Source organism: Pinus tabuliformis, chromosome 3_1 (assembly GCF_031772625.1).
Source record: "Pinus tabuliformis cultivar Carrire ecotype Pingquan chromosome 3_1, CPIR1, whole genome shotgun sequence".
NCBI lineage: Eukaryota > Viridiplantae > Streptophyta > Pinopsida > Pinales > Pinaceae > Pinus > Pinus tabuliformis.
This window is the reverse complement of record NC_142301.1, coordinates 675,148,482-675,161,649: the sequence shown is the minus strand read 5'-3', so window position 1 is coordinate 675,161,649 and position 13,168 is coordinate 675,148,482. Positions and strand designations below refer to the sequence as shown.

Genomic DNA, 13,168 nt, shown 5'->3' with positions numbered 1-13,168 from the left:
ATATATATATATATAAAATATTAAAACTTAGATTAAAAATAACAAACCCAATCTCTAAACTATAGGAACTTCATTTATTCATCATATTATATATGTTAGACAAATCAAATGTCTAATTAAATAATGTGTCTCCACCCAACACTTAATCATTAAACCAACCTAATCTTCATGCCACAAGATATGTGAAAAAATAAATCAATGGTTACTGACATATTTTTGATCCCCCCACCTATCTAACATTTAATCGTGGGGGGCGAGTGGGGGAGGCAGTATTTTACAATTGTCAATTTTCTTGTTCATTTCGCCCCCCCCTTCCTAAATCATTTTCTTCCCTCCCCCTTCCGAAAACCATTAATTGTATTGATTCAAATTTTATGAATTAATAGTATGTAAGCGAGCTTATATACTATAAAATATATATGAAAAGAGATAAAGGAAATGTAATACATTTATGAAATGAAGCGAGCTTATATACTTTAAAATATATATGAAAAAAGATAAAGGAAATGTAATACATTTATGAAATGATTTTATGGATGAGAGGCTAAGTAAAGAGGAGACTTACATGTGTGAAATGAGGTTATAGAGGAAAGTAAAAACAGGCCGAGTAAAAACAAATGAATATTTAAAAAAGTTTTATATAAATTGTGCACATAGCTATGAGATTGAAAGTAACTTCAATTATTTTTAAAATCAAAACAATCCATAAAAACCAACAACAATTTTACAAAGATGAGGAGGAAAATAAATTATGAACATGAACATAATATTTGGGTAAATGAAATCGGTTTTATGAAATATGTTTATGAATTTTATTTATTCATAAATGTATAAATGAAGGGAAAACAAGACATGGATTTCAAAACAAGACATGGATTTACATATTTGGGTAAATGAAATCAATCAATGGTTTTATGAAATATGTTTATGAATTTTATTTATTCATAAATGTATAAATGAAGGGAAAACAAGACATGGATTTACGGGATGAAATTATTTGAGGAAATATTTTGATATTTCATTTACAGGTTAAAAAAATATTTTGAAAACATCCATTAAAATATTTTCCTCTAAATATCTTACGACAATGGTAAAACACTTTAAAAAGTGACATAAAATCATTGGTCAATTCGAGCTTTGGAGATTCAAAGGACGCCCAGCAAAAATATTAGCGAACCAGATTACAAACATGATTTTAGCATTTAAAGGAGGAAGATCAACAATCATTCTTATTCAGATTTAGAGGTAGAGATATCAATGTTCAGAGGACACCTAGTATCAGAAGATCAACAAACTGAAATCAAAGTGCAGGTTTTCAGCAGACAATTTGAGTAGCTCAAAAGTTCAAGGCAAAAGACTTGCTGTAATGCCCTACTTAATCTTATCATGCAAATTTTATTAGTGTTTAAATTACCTGAAAATATTGATTTATAATTATCAAGAAATATTGATATATACCTACATTTGTGAAACTGTAATTTTATTTATTGATATAAGTTTTATTATTGTTATTATTCAATTCCCAACTTGTCTTCTCAAATTTAATTTTGGATAGGATATGGTCTCCTTCCATTTATTCCAAATTAAATATCCATATCCCAAGGTGTTTTCTCAAAATCTATTTGGGAGAAGATATGGTCTTCTTCAATTAATTTCCAAATTAAATATTCATATCTTATCCCCAAAATGTCTTCTCAAATCTACTTGAACAAGATATGGTAAGAAAATTTAAGGATACTAAATGAAAGGATGATGGGGTAGTCATGACATTAATGATAGGTGGTTGAGGTGGATGGGAGGAAGAGACATAAAAGGGGAAGGATTATGAGAGGAGAGGGGGGGGAGGGATCCTTGGTCTTAGCTTTGTTTTGGGGGATTTTGTTTTGAAGGAGGAATGTGGAGAAAGAGAAGGAAGAGAATGGAGAGCTAAAGAAGGGAGATCAAACTTGGATTTAGAGAGTGTATGTTAAACTTGAACACACTACGTTTGGTTGGACTTGGGCTCGGAGGGCTAGGGAACCTGTGGAGGTTCCCTGGGCTATGAATTACTTCTTAATTGGATGGGAGGCAAATCCAGTCGGGTAGTCAAGAGGAGCATCCCAACAGAGTCAAGAGCTCGGGAGAATCTCAACTAAGCTATTGGAACATGTATTATTAATCATTTATTTTAGTTATGTAAATTATTACAAGTTATACATGTTGTAGATTAAATTAGTTTATGTTCATGCTTATGATGTTTTATAAAACTGAAATTTTCCTTGTTATGAAAATTAGTGAAATTTATTTGAATGAGTGTAGTAGTAGTTAGAGGACCTATAGTTGGATTCTCACACATGGTATCAGAGCCAAGTTCAAAATTTGGACTCAAAACCCACTAAACCTAAATTTCCGTTAAAAGAGCTTGTAACCCTCATAATTACTTGTAATCCTAATATATATATATATATATATATATATATATATATATGACCCTATATATATAACAATTTGTTTTTAGATTGAAAATGATACGTCTCTTTATTGCCTTGGAAAGCCATAAAATTTGAGTAAAGACATGTTAGAGTTGTGTTTTATAGGCATCATTATCACTATAATACATGTTAACTGTGATACATTAAAAAATAATAAAAATAATACAAGAAAATATCCCCTTGCTCCTTATGCGATGTAAAATCTAGATTCCACTTAGACACACGTTGCATAACCTCCAGTTGCAAATGCTCGGAGAAGATTGAGGGTGGTAGCAACCTGGTAATATGCACGAACTATTCTTTGGGGATCAGGCTGCCAATCCTTATCGTTGAAGGTATCTCCATTAATATTGTCTCCTCCACGGTAGCTAGGGAGTTTTACTCCGTCCACTTCTTCAAAGTCACTGGATCTTGGCTTAGCAAACTGCCTGGCCATACGTCCCACCTTGAAAACAGGCACTTGACCTCCAAACATGAGCACAAATGCCATTTGGAGGAGAACTCTAAAGGTATCCAAAATGTTGTTTGCATTGAATTCTTTAAAACTTTCAGCGCAATCACCTCCCTGTAAGAGAAAGGCATTCCCCATAGTGGCTTCTCCGAGTCTTCTGGACTCCCCTGCAAATACTAGAGCAGGGTAGCTATCTAACAACTTGATGACAAAATCGAGCTCTTGAGGGTTGAATAACGAAGCAGCTGCAAAGTTTTCTTCGATCTCCAACTGTCCGGATTCCATTCTGTCAATACTCCTGGTGACGGTGGTTTTACATAATTCCTAGTTGTAAGGAGGGATTCCCAGTTGATAATCTCCATGTAGATGAAGAATTTAGGGTATGTTTCTGACGCTTGGGTGTGATTAGTCTCCTCTAAAGAAAGGGTCCCCTATTAGTTTGCTTTTCAAGAGGGTTCCCAGGACAGTGCCGGGTACAACTCCCTCCATCCATGGTTTTGTAGGTTGTGAAGGAGGATGAGTTGTGGTAAGCTCCACACTTGATAAACTTATTTCTGTGGACTGCGCAACCAGCCATCCTGAGCCAACTTCCGCTTCTACATTGTGGGTCCTCTGTGACTCAAATAAATATAGTTCCAGTTTCAATCTCGAACAATATAACTTCGATGATTTCGACAGTTTCCCTAAATCATGCTAAACTTAATCCACTTGCTCAAGTCGTTCGGTGGTCAAAAGTTTAGAGTCTCTTTGGAGAGGAAGTAAATGTTGCTTTGTATTAACATGACCAAATTTATTGATAGGAGCCACAAGTGGTGCAATTGCATAGATAGTGAAGCTGCGACGACGCGGAATGCAGCGATCTACCAGAGAGTACAATCTTTTGTTCCAAAACGAGAGTTAAGGGAATTCAACTGTTCCTTCACATTTCCCCACACAAAATAGTTGTTGGTTAATCGTGAGTGACTTGTTTTTCTTTATCCACATCATTCAATCAGTGAAATAAAGTGATCTCGCTCTCTCGGGATTTTCTTTCGAGATGGTGCCCAACTCAAGCGTCCGACAAAGTTAAAAGTAACTCTGTTTTGTGTTGTTGGTGATCGTGCCTGAAGTTTAACTCACTTAAACCGATTTACCTCATGTGCATTTATACCTTGCAAGTTGGGATTAGGTTAAATTTAAAGGATTTATCTTCATAAAAGCATCCACAAATTTTCTTCCAGCCATCTCTGTCTTGGATGTCGAGAGCATAGTAGAATGGTCGGTAGTCACATTAGGAAGGTTGAGGCCAAAGCCAAAATTTTGTCCACAATGCAGAAGGCATTTAGTGTTGTCTTAAGACACAAAGCGTTTATAAATATTTTGGCATGTCTCCACAGCTCCATGTGACCCTTCCTCACAATGTATCTCCACCATATGCACTATTCGACGAATCTAAAAAGATTTGGCAGGTCAAATTTCACACACTGTATTCACCATTGCCTCGACGAGTCTGACTCTTTGTGGATGTGCAGTTATGCCCAATCGGCTATTCTCATGGCCCACTTCTCGCACTTCCCAACATTCTCCCTTTTCAAGAACTGTAAAGTTTTGTAGATGTTCTATGCTAAGAGCAATTTCACTTTTCTCACAGCAATCATACAAGTAGATAAGCAAAATGCAGATAGAACATATACGCAGATCTTACAGAAGACAAATCAGAAACAAGAAAAATGTATGTGTTTGTTTCGGCGGTCAACAGGATGCTTCAACCAGCAAAGTCTCCTTTGGTCAGCGAGCCCAGCATGTGTCACAACAACCCTCCAACCAGTAGATGAGTCAACCCAAGTCAGTTCTACAAAAGTCAACATTGTCCTGAAAAGTCAACGCAGGGGCAGCAAGCTAAAAGTCAACGCAGCAGCAAAACGGTCAACCCTTTGACCTCGATTTTTGTGCCAGGTAGTATGGCCTTCAAAAATCGAACCTCCCACAAGTTTTCAGCTTGTTTGGACCAAGCGTTGACCAAAGTCAACGCTGGTCAAATTTCTGCGAAACCCTAGCAGCAGAAAAATCCTCTTCGTCCTTCCCACGTGTGGCTGAAATTCGTCCTCCAGGTAGCTCGTACTTTTTAGGATGAGAGAGGAAGATGTGAGTTGTGTTATGATCAAATTCTATACAACTTTTCCTGTATATATATATCCATCAATGAGGGTGTGTGACACATCTGTTGGGCATGTGAGCCTACATTACAAAACTGGCTGACCTTTGCACATATAATTTATTAAGAATAATAAATTCAAAATATAAGTTCTGCTCATCGGATTAAGACTATTTTTATATGGATTTTACACCTCTCAGAAAGAGGAATCCAACAAAAATATTAGCCTCTTAATCTGAGCATCAGAACATGGAGTTTGGACCTAGTTGTCCAAATTTAACACTCCCTCTCAACTAGGGAGAACTCCATCTATTAGTGCAATTAACATCGCGAGTCATCCCGCCGAAACTTGCTTTGCTGGCTTCTTTATTTCAGAACAGAAGTGGGTCAGTCACAAAGACATCATTCCCCGACTGACATAATCAGTCCAGAGGTCCCAGACCTCACAAATCTTGATCCCAGATCAAGTGGTTGGACCATGCCATCCTAGATAGAGAGTACGGCAATCTCGGATGCGTCCATCAGTCTTTGCTAATAGTCTCTAGCTTTTCCACACCTCATTGGCCAAATGAGAGGTACTTCCCATGAGCCCTGAACTCAATGGGTAGGATGCATACGGGGCACAGATTAAATGAGTGGCGAACCAGCTCAATAATCACAAGGGTGGGGCAGAAGCATTATGAGTGCTTATAGCTCCGAGAAGCTATCGCCAAAGCTCCCCAGAGCTCCCAGAGCTCATCGTCCAACAGGACCCATATCATAGGGTCTTTCCACGACACCAAGACTCTCACGGAAGGTTAGGAACTTGACCTTCCCCAGGGGCTTAGTGAGAATATCCGCGACCTGCTCATCAGTTCCTATATGATCGAGCCTTACGGCGCCTCGCTGTACCATATCCCGGATAAAGTGGTACCTGATATCAATATGCTTGGATCGGTCGTGGAACACAGGATTCTCAGTCATACGAATCCCACTCTGATTATCACAGAGTATTACAGTGGTATCTAGCACATGTTGGAACAGCTCACTAAAGAGCTTCCTCAACCAAACTGCTTCACAACAGGCCATACTAGCAGCAATGTATTCGGCCTCCGCGGTGCTCAAAGCCACCGACTTCTGCTTCCTGCTCATCCATGAGATCGAAGCAAAACCAAGATTGAAACAGCATCCAGATGTGCTCTTACGATCCACCACACTGCCAGCCCAATCGGCATCAGTATATCCCCGGAGTATCACACTCCCGGCAGTGTATCTCAACCCATGGTTTATCGTGCCCCGAAGATATCTCAAAAGATTATTGGCACCAACCCAGTGAAAATGATGAGGCTCAACCATCTGTTGACTCAAAGTATTCACTGCAAAACATATGTCCGGACGGGTGTTCACTAAGAACATCAAAGCTCCTATGAGTTGACGATACTCAGTAGGATTGGCCAAGATAGGCCCTCCAGCGCTGCCACTCAACTTCTTAAAGTTGAGTTCCATTGGTGTCGACACGGACTTACAGTCCACCATCCCAAATCTTTCCAGAAGCTTCACAATATACTTTCCTTGAGAAAGGAAAATCTCTCCAGGTCTCTGCCAGACCTCCAGGCCTAGGAAATAGTGCATCAGTCCTAGGTCTTTCATCTCGAACTCAGCAGCAAGCTCCCTCTTACATTGATGAATGAGAGGGTCATCACCTGTCAGGAAGAGGTCGTCCACATACAGCACTAGAATGAGAGGCTTTCCTTCCTCAACCTTAAAGTAAAGGTTTGGATCAGCATTGCTTCGAGTGAAGCCCAGCTTCATCAAGTAACTATCCATCCTCTCATACCAAGCTCTGGGTGCTTGCTTTAACCCATAGAGGGCTTTCTTCAACCTGCAGACATAAGTGTCTTGATCTTGAACTTCAAATCCCAGAGGTTGTTCTACATACACCTCTTCCTTTATTGCACCATGCAGAAAAGCGGTCTTGACATCCATCTGATGAAGACTCCATCCTTGCGTAGCAGCAAGGGCTATGATGGATCGGATGGTGGTATATCGAGCCACAGGTGCAAATATATCGTCATAGTCAATTCCTTCCTTTTGAGAGAAGCCACGGGCAACAAATCTTGCCTTAAACTTTTCAGCACTCCCATCAGATCCATGTTTAATCTTGTAGAGCCATTTAGCGGTGACAACAGATTTGTCCTTCGGTCTCGGGACCACATCCCAGACATCATGCTTCATAATAGCCTCATATTCTTCATGCATAGCATCCTTCCAGACTTGATGCTTGATGGCTTCTTCAAAAGATCCAGGTTCAGATTGTATAATAGTACTCATGGCAGCGAGATACCCTTGGTATCTACACGGCTTCTTGCTTTCTCGGAATGTTCCCCTTGGGGCAGCATGACCCTCAGCATCTTCGAGGGTGTCCCTGAGCCATGATGGCCTCTTTCCTAGAGAAGGGGAAGGATCAATAGGGTCCATTGGCCCTTCAACATCAGGCATAGTCTCATCCTAGGGTTCTTCCAGATTTCCAGGTCTTTCTTCATGGTTTTCTTCAGATCTAGGAAGATCTACTACTTTCTTCAGGGAAGCATCTTCGTCAAAAGTGACATCATGGCTTATCTCTACTTCCCTTTGACCAGGTACATAGACTCTATATGCCTTAGAAGTCTCACTGTAGCCCACAAACATTCCTTTCTTCCCAGTAGCATCCAGCTTACTTCTCTTTTCTTTCGGCACATGAAAATAGACAGGACATCCAAAAATTCTAAAATGTGAGACATCAGGTTTCTTACCAGAGAAAACCTCTTCGGGAGTTTTGGAGTCCAAAGCGGAATGAGGGCATCGGTTTTGAATGTACACAGCAGTATTTGCAGCTTCTCCCCACAGAAACTTTGGAAGACCCTGGTCACATAGCATGGCACGGGCAGCTTCCACAATAGTCCTATTCTTGCGTTTAGCAACACCATTCTGCTCAGGAGTATATGCAGTGGTAGTCTCCCTCTTAATGCCAGCTTCTCTGCAAAAGTCTTTGAACTCATTTGACTCATATTCAGTGCCATTGTCAGTCCTCAAAATCTTGATCTTCTTTCCGATCATATTTTCCACCAAGGCTTTGAAGGTACGGAACCACATGAAAGCCTCATCCTTCTTCTTCAAGAAGTATATCCAGGTTTTGCGAGAGAAGTCATCAGTAAATGTCATATAGTAAGAACATCCCCCCAGGGATGTTACAGGAAACATACCGGAAAGATCAGAATGGACCAGTTGCAATATCTCAGATGTCCTTGTGACACTTGAGGGGAAAGGTCCCCTTGTATGTTTTCCTTCAGCACAGCCCTTACATACACCTTTATGATTATTTCCAAAATCAGGCATCCCTGTCACCACCTTCCTTGCTTCGGGAAGAGCCTTGTAATGAAGGTGTCCAAATCTTCGGTGCCATAGTTCGGTTTGACGGATAGTATCACAAGTCATAGCTCCCAACGGACTCCCTCCAACCTGGTAGAGTGTACCAACTCTAAAACCAATTGAGATAGCTTCCTTGAAGCTCTTCTTCCACATGAGTACCTTTCCATCAGAGAAAGTTACATTGAATCCTTTGTCTTCCATGGCAGATACAGACACAAGGTTCTTCTTCAATTTGGGTACATAGAGTACATCTTGTAGATGGAGGACTTGTCCTTGAGACAAGTGGAGGGTCACAGTCCCGGTCCCTTTCACAGGATAAGTGGCATTATCCCCAAGGATAATTTCTAGATTAGTATCCCTTTCAACCATGTCAGAAAGTGCTTCCTTGAATCCGGTGATGTGTCTTGAGGCACCACTATCGATTAGCCAGACATCCATAGTGTCGGGCGGAGATGCAGCTGAGAGAGCAAATATTAGAATATACTCATTTCTTTTATCAACAACATTAGACTCCTCATACCTGGTATTTCTGGTCCTTTTAGAAGGTGGATGGTTTCCTTCAAAGTGAGCCTTCCTCTTTCCTTTGGATTTTTCATTTCTTTGATTCCCATTCCTTCGGTTGTTGTTGTTGTCGTCACTATCGGGAGAATTCTTCTGGAAGGGGCATTCTCTAGCATAGTGTCCAGTCCTATGGCAGGTGAAACATTTACCCTTCTTCTTTTGAGTCTTAGTCCTTCCTTTGTCCTTGGAACCACCAGAGTTCTTCTTTTGGGAATGAGCAACATAGGCAGCATTTCTTTCATTATCAAATTCCTTCATCCTTGTTTCTTCTTGGATACATCTAGACAGAAGCTCATCAAAGTTAGGGATGGTATTATTGTTGAGAATGGTAGTTGTGAATACTTGCCATTCATATGGAAGTCCTCCAAGTGCGGTGAGAACCATCTCACGATCAGCTATTGTCTCCCCAATAGCTAGCAGATTGTTCCTGGTTTCGGTCAACTTCATAAAGAAAGTTTGAATAGACTCGTCTCGGCCCTTCTTCATATTCTTCAACTTGTTCTTGAGGAATAACACTTGGTTCACATTGTTTACTCGGAACATAAGTATCAGTTTGTCATACATCTCCTTGGATGTGCCTAGTTCAGATATGTAGGCAACCAGACTCTTATTTATGGATTCCCTGATCAGCAGTTTTGCTCTGATTTCTCCCTTCTTATACTTGTGTTTAACAGCAGCAGAGGCATTTGATGGAGGTTCTTGAATCTTCCCTGTCACATGATCTAGGAGATCATGATCTTCTAATTTGAGATCTAATAACATCTTCCAGGCATGGAAGTCATCACTTCCAATCAGCTTGTCATTCTCCCTGAATTCAAGCTTAGAGGAATCCATTTCCTTCGATGATGATTGCTATAGATAGAGTTTGTCTTCACCTCAGCTCTGATACCATGTAAAGTTTTGTAGATGTTCTATGCTAAGAGCAATTTCACTTTTCTCACAACAATCATACAAGTAGATAAGCAAAATGCAGATAGAACATATAAGCAGATCTTACAGAAGACAAATCAGAAACAAGAAAAATGTATGTGTTTGTTTCGGCGGTCAATAGGATGCTTCAACCAGCAAAGTCTCCTTTGGTCAGCCAGCCCAGCATGTGTCACAACAACCCTCCAACCAGTAGATGAGTCAACCCAAGTCAGTTCTACAAAAGTCAACGCTGTCCTGAAAAGTCAGCGCAGGGGCAGCAAGCTAAAAGTCAACGCAACAGCAAAACGGTCAACCCTTTGACCTCGATTTTTGTGCCAGGTAGTATGGCCTTCAAAAATCGAACCTCCCACAAGTTTTCAGCTTGTTTGGACCAAGCGTTGACCAAAGTCAACGCTGGTCAAATTTCTGCGAAACCCTAGCAGCAGAAACCCTAGTAGCAGAAAAATCCTCTTTGTCCTTCCCACGTGTGGCTGAAATTCGTCCTCCAGGTAGCTCGTACTTTTTAGGATGAGAGAGGAAGATGTGAGTTGTGTTATGATCAAATTCTCTACAACTTTTCCTGTATATATATATCCATCAATGAGGGTGTGTGACACATCTGTTGGGCATGTGAGCCTACATTACAAAACTGGCTGACCTTTGCACATATAATTTATTAAGAATAATAAATTCAAAATATAAGTTCTGCTCATCGGATTAAGACTATTTTTATATGGATTTTACACCTCTCAGAAAGAGGAATCCAACAAAAATATTAGCCTCTTAATCCGAGCATCAGAACATGGAGTTTGGACCTAGTTGTCCAAATTTAACAAGAACACATTTCGCAATGGACCAAATATCTAAACCCACCCACAGACTGACATTGGTACACATACTATTTATCTTGTGCGTACTACGAATTGCGATATAGGTAATAGGGACCACCTCAACCAATTTATCCACAATTCGCCCTTGAGATGTTTGACATTGATTGTCTTTCCCCTTCATGTCAGCCTTCTATTCATCTTCCCATTATTAAATATGAATGGATTCCTATTGAGACAGGTCTCTCTCAAATGTTCCTCCCACACTAGGTTTCCTATTTGAAGTCTTTTCATTCCACTGTTCTTTTCTTCATATTACCTGACTGTAATAGGGTTTCCCTTAATTGTTGTGCGTTGTTGAGTTGCTTTGATATCTAAACTAAATTGACCAGTAAGAAATGGAATTTCAATATTCCACCGGGGAGTTGCAGGGTATTAACATCTTCTATGAGATTGATTGGTGATTATCTTAGGCTCTAGAGTAAAGTTTAGTTGGAGTTAAAAGGCCTTTGCTGCCATCCAAGCATGGTCTATGATCAGTTTCCCAAAGCCATAATTTGTAGTTTCCTAACTTTGTCAAGATATTCTATGAAGTCAAGTGTATCAACTGACATGGCTTCAATTGAATGGAGTTGTCATTATCTATGTGATGCATGTTCTTTGTTCCTCCCTGTTGGTTTTATTCCTTCCTGTTGGTTTTATTCCTTCCTGTTTATTGACATCTGTTAAAATCAAATCCTGTTTTAATGTTCATCATCAGCTTTTGCTGGAGAATTTGAGCCAACACCCTGATTCCAAACTTCCAATTTTGTTTTCCACAATCCTTGTTACAATATCTCTCCCACTATCTTGAAAACACTTCTATTTTTGGTTGTTTTTGGATTGATTTGGAAAATGGAAGGTCAATCGTTCTTATAAACCCCGCTTTAGTTGTCCTGTCTGTAGGCCCCAAGTGTCTAGACTCTAAACTCTTCCAGTTTTCTCATTGGGTTGACATGCCAAGCGTTAAAAGAAATTTACTAATCTTCAACAATTTCATCATACATGTAGCATGTATTCTTGCCTTTGCAATCAGGATTGGCCTTTATCGTGTTGGGAGGCTAACTCTCATATGAAACCCCTCTCGCACCATTTGAAATTTGAGTCAGCCTCAACCTTCTCTTCTTGTTTTCTCAAATTTGGCCATGGAGTTTGACTATGTTTGAAACTTTGACCCTCCCAACTTAGCATCCAAGTTTCAAATGATTTTCCCTCATCCTTTCATTTCATTTTCATTTAATTTATTTCCCATGGACATTTTATCATTTACATTCACATTCAAATTTTACATTAAATATTTGAATGGTTACATTCAAGCTCCAACAGGGCCCGACATAAATTCATTCCCATGGGTTATTTGATCATGTGTATGTCTAAATCTCTATCACCCTCTCTGTTGGCCGAGCCATGAAAAAACATAGTATATTATATAAGAGATTCATATTAAATCTTGAAACATTTCTAGATAATTTGTTTTGTGTCTAAACGCTAAAGAAATTGTCTCATATTCTCAGAAAGTGACTTCAAGAATTATGAACTGAGATACATGACCTACACAAAAAATAGAAGCAAAAACTACATGCCACAAATAGCACAATTGCAAAGGTCAATGTACCATTATGCGCCTGAGAATGAAGGTGTCATCATTGTTGAAACCAACATGACTATCACTCAAAGGGGACATTGTTGAGTTGCCCTGATCATTATGAAATTCACCGCTCATGTTATTGATTGAGGTGTATATACCCATAGATCATTTGGATATGGTCAAATATTCTTTTCAGAAAATACTATGCAGAGGGAAAGCTTGGAACCCATCATAGGATTTGATTATATCCTTCTGAGGTGTCAAGAAAACGTAGCCGTTGTAGTCATCAAGATTCTCCATAAGATGATAATGGTTGAAAGAGTTCCGCCTTCCTTGGATTGGCATTCCAGGCATATTAGCTAAAACCTTATGCTTGTTCTTCTTGGCCATTTGGTAGTAATTGGCAACATCTGCACTTAAATCATCCACATTTTCTTCTTTGTCAATGTCAAAATTTGAGTTCCTTTGTAGAGAAGATCCCCTCTGGGAGTAGGACCGAGCAGAATGAGTAGTGGAATCCAAAGCTAGTACAACTGCTGCCAGATTGTCCATGCTTCCTCTGTCAAAAGCAGCATTCACCATAGCCAGAGCTAACGCATGTACATTGGCTGGTAAATGCTCCGTTGAATGATTATTTTGCCATTGTGCCTCTGGAAGCAGATTGCAGATATCTTGTGTATTCATCTTCTCAAAGATTCCATCTGATGCAACAACAAGGTAACTGTCATTGCTTGATAAACGTTGCCAATTTGTGACCTCTGGTTCAGAAATCACCCCATACTTTTTAAATGATACATCTCC

The 13,168-nt window shown here is 39.6% G+C and overlaps 1 pseudogene; it reads right to left on the bottom strand.

Annotated features, from left to right (window-relative positions):
* Positions 1-2,600: 2,600 nt before the first annotated feature.
* On the bottom strand, positions 2,601-3,284 carry LOC149188902 (phospho-2-dehydro-3-deoxyheptonate aldolase 1, chloroplastic pseudogene; annotated as a pseudogene).
* Positions 3,285-13,168: the final 9,884 nt, after the last annotated feature.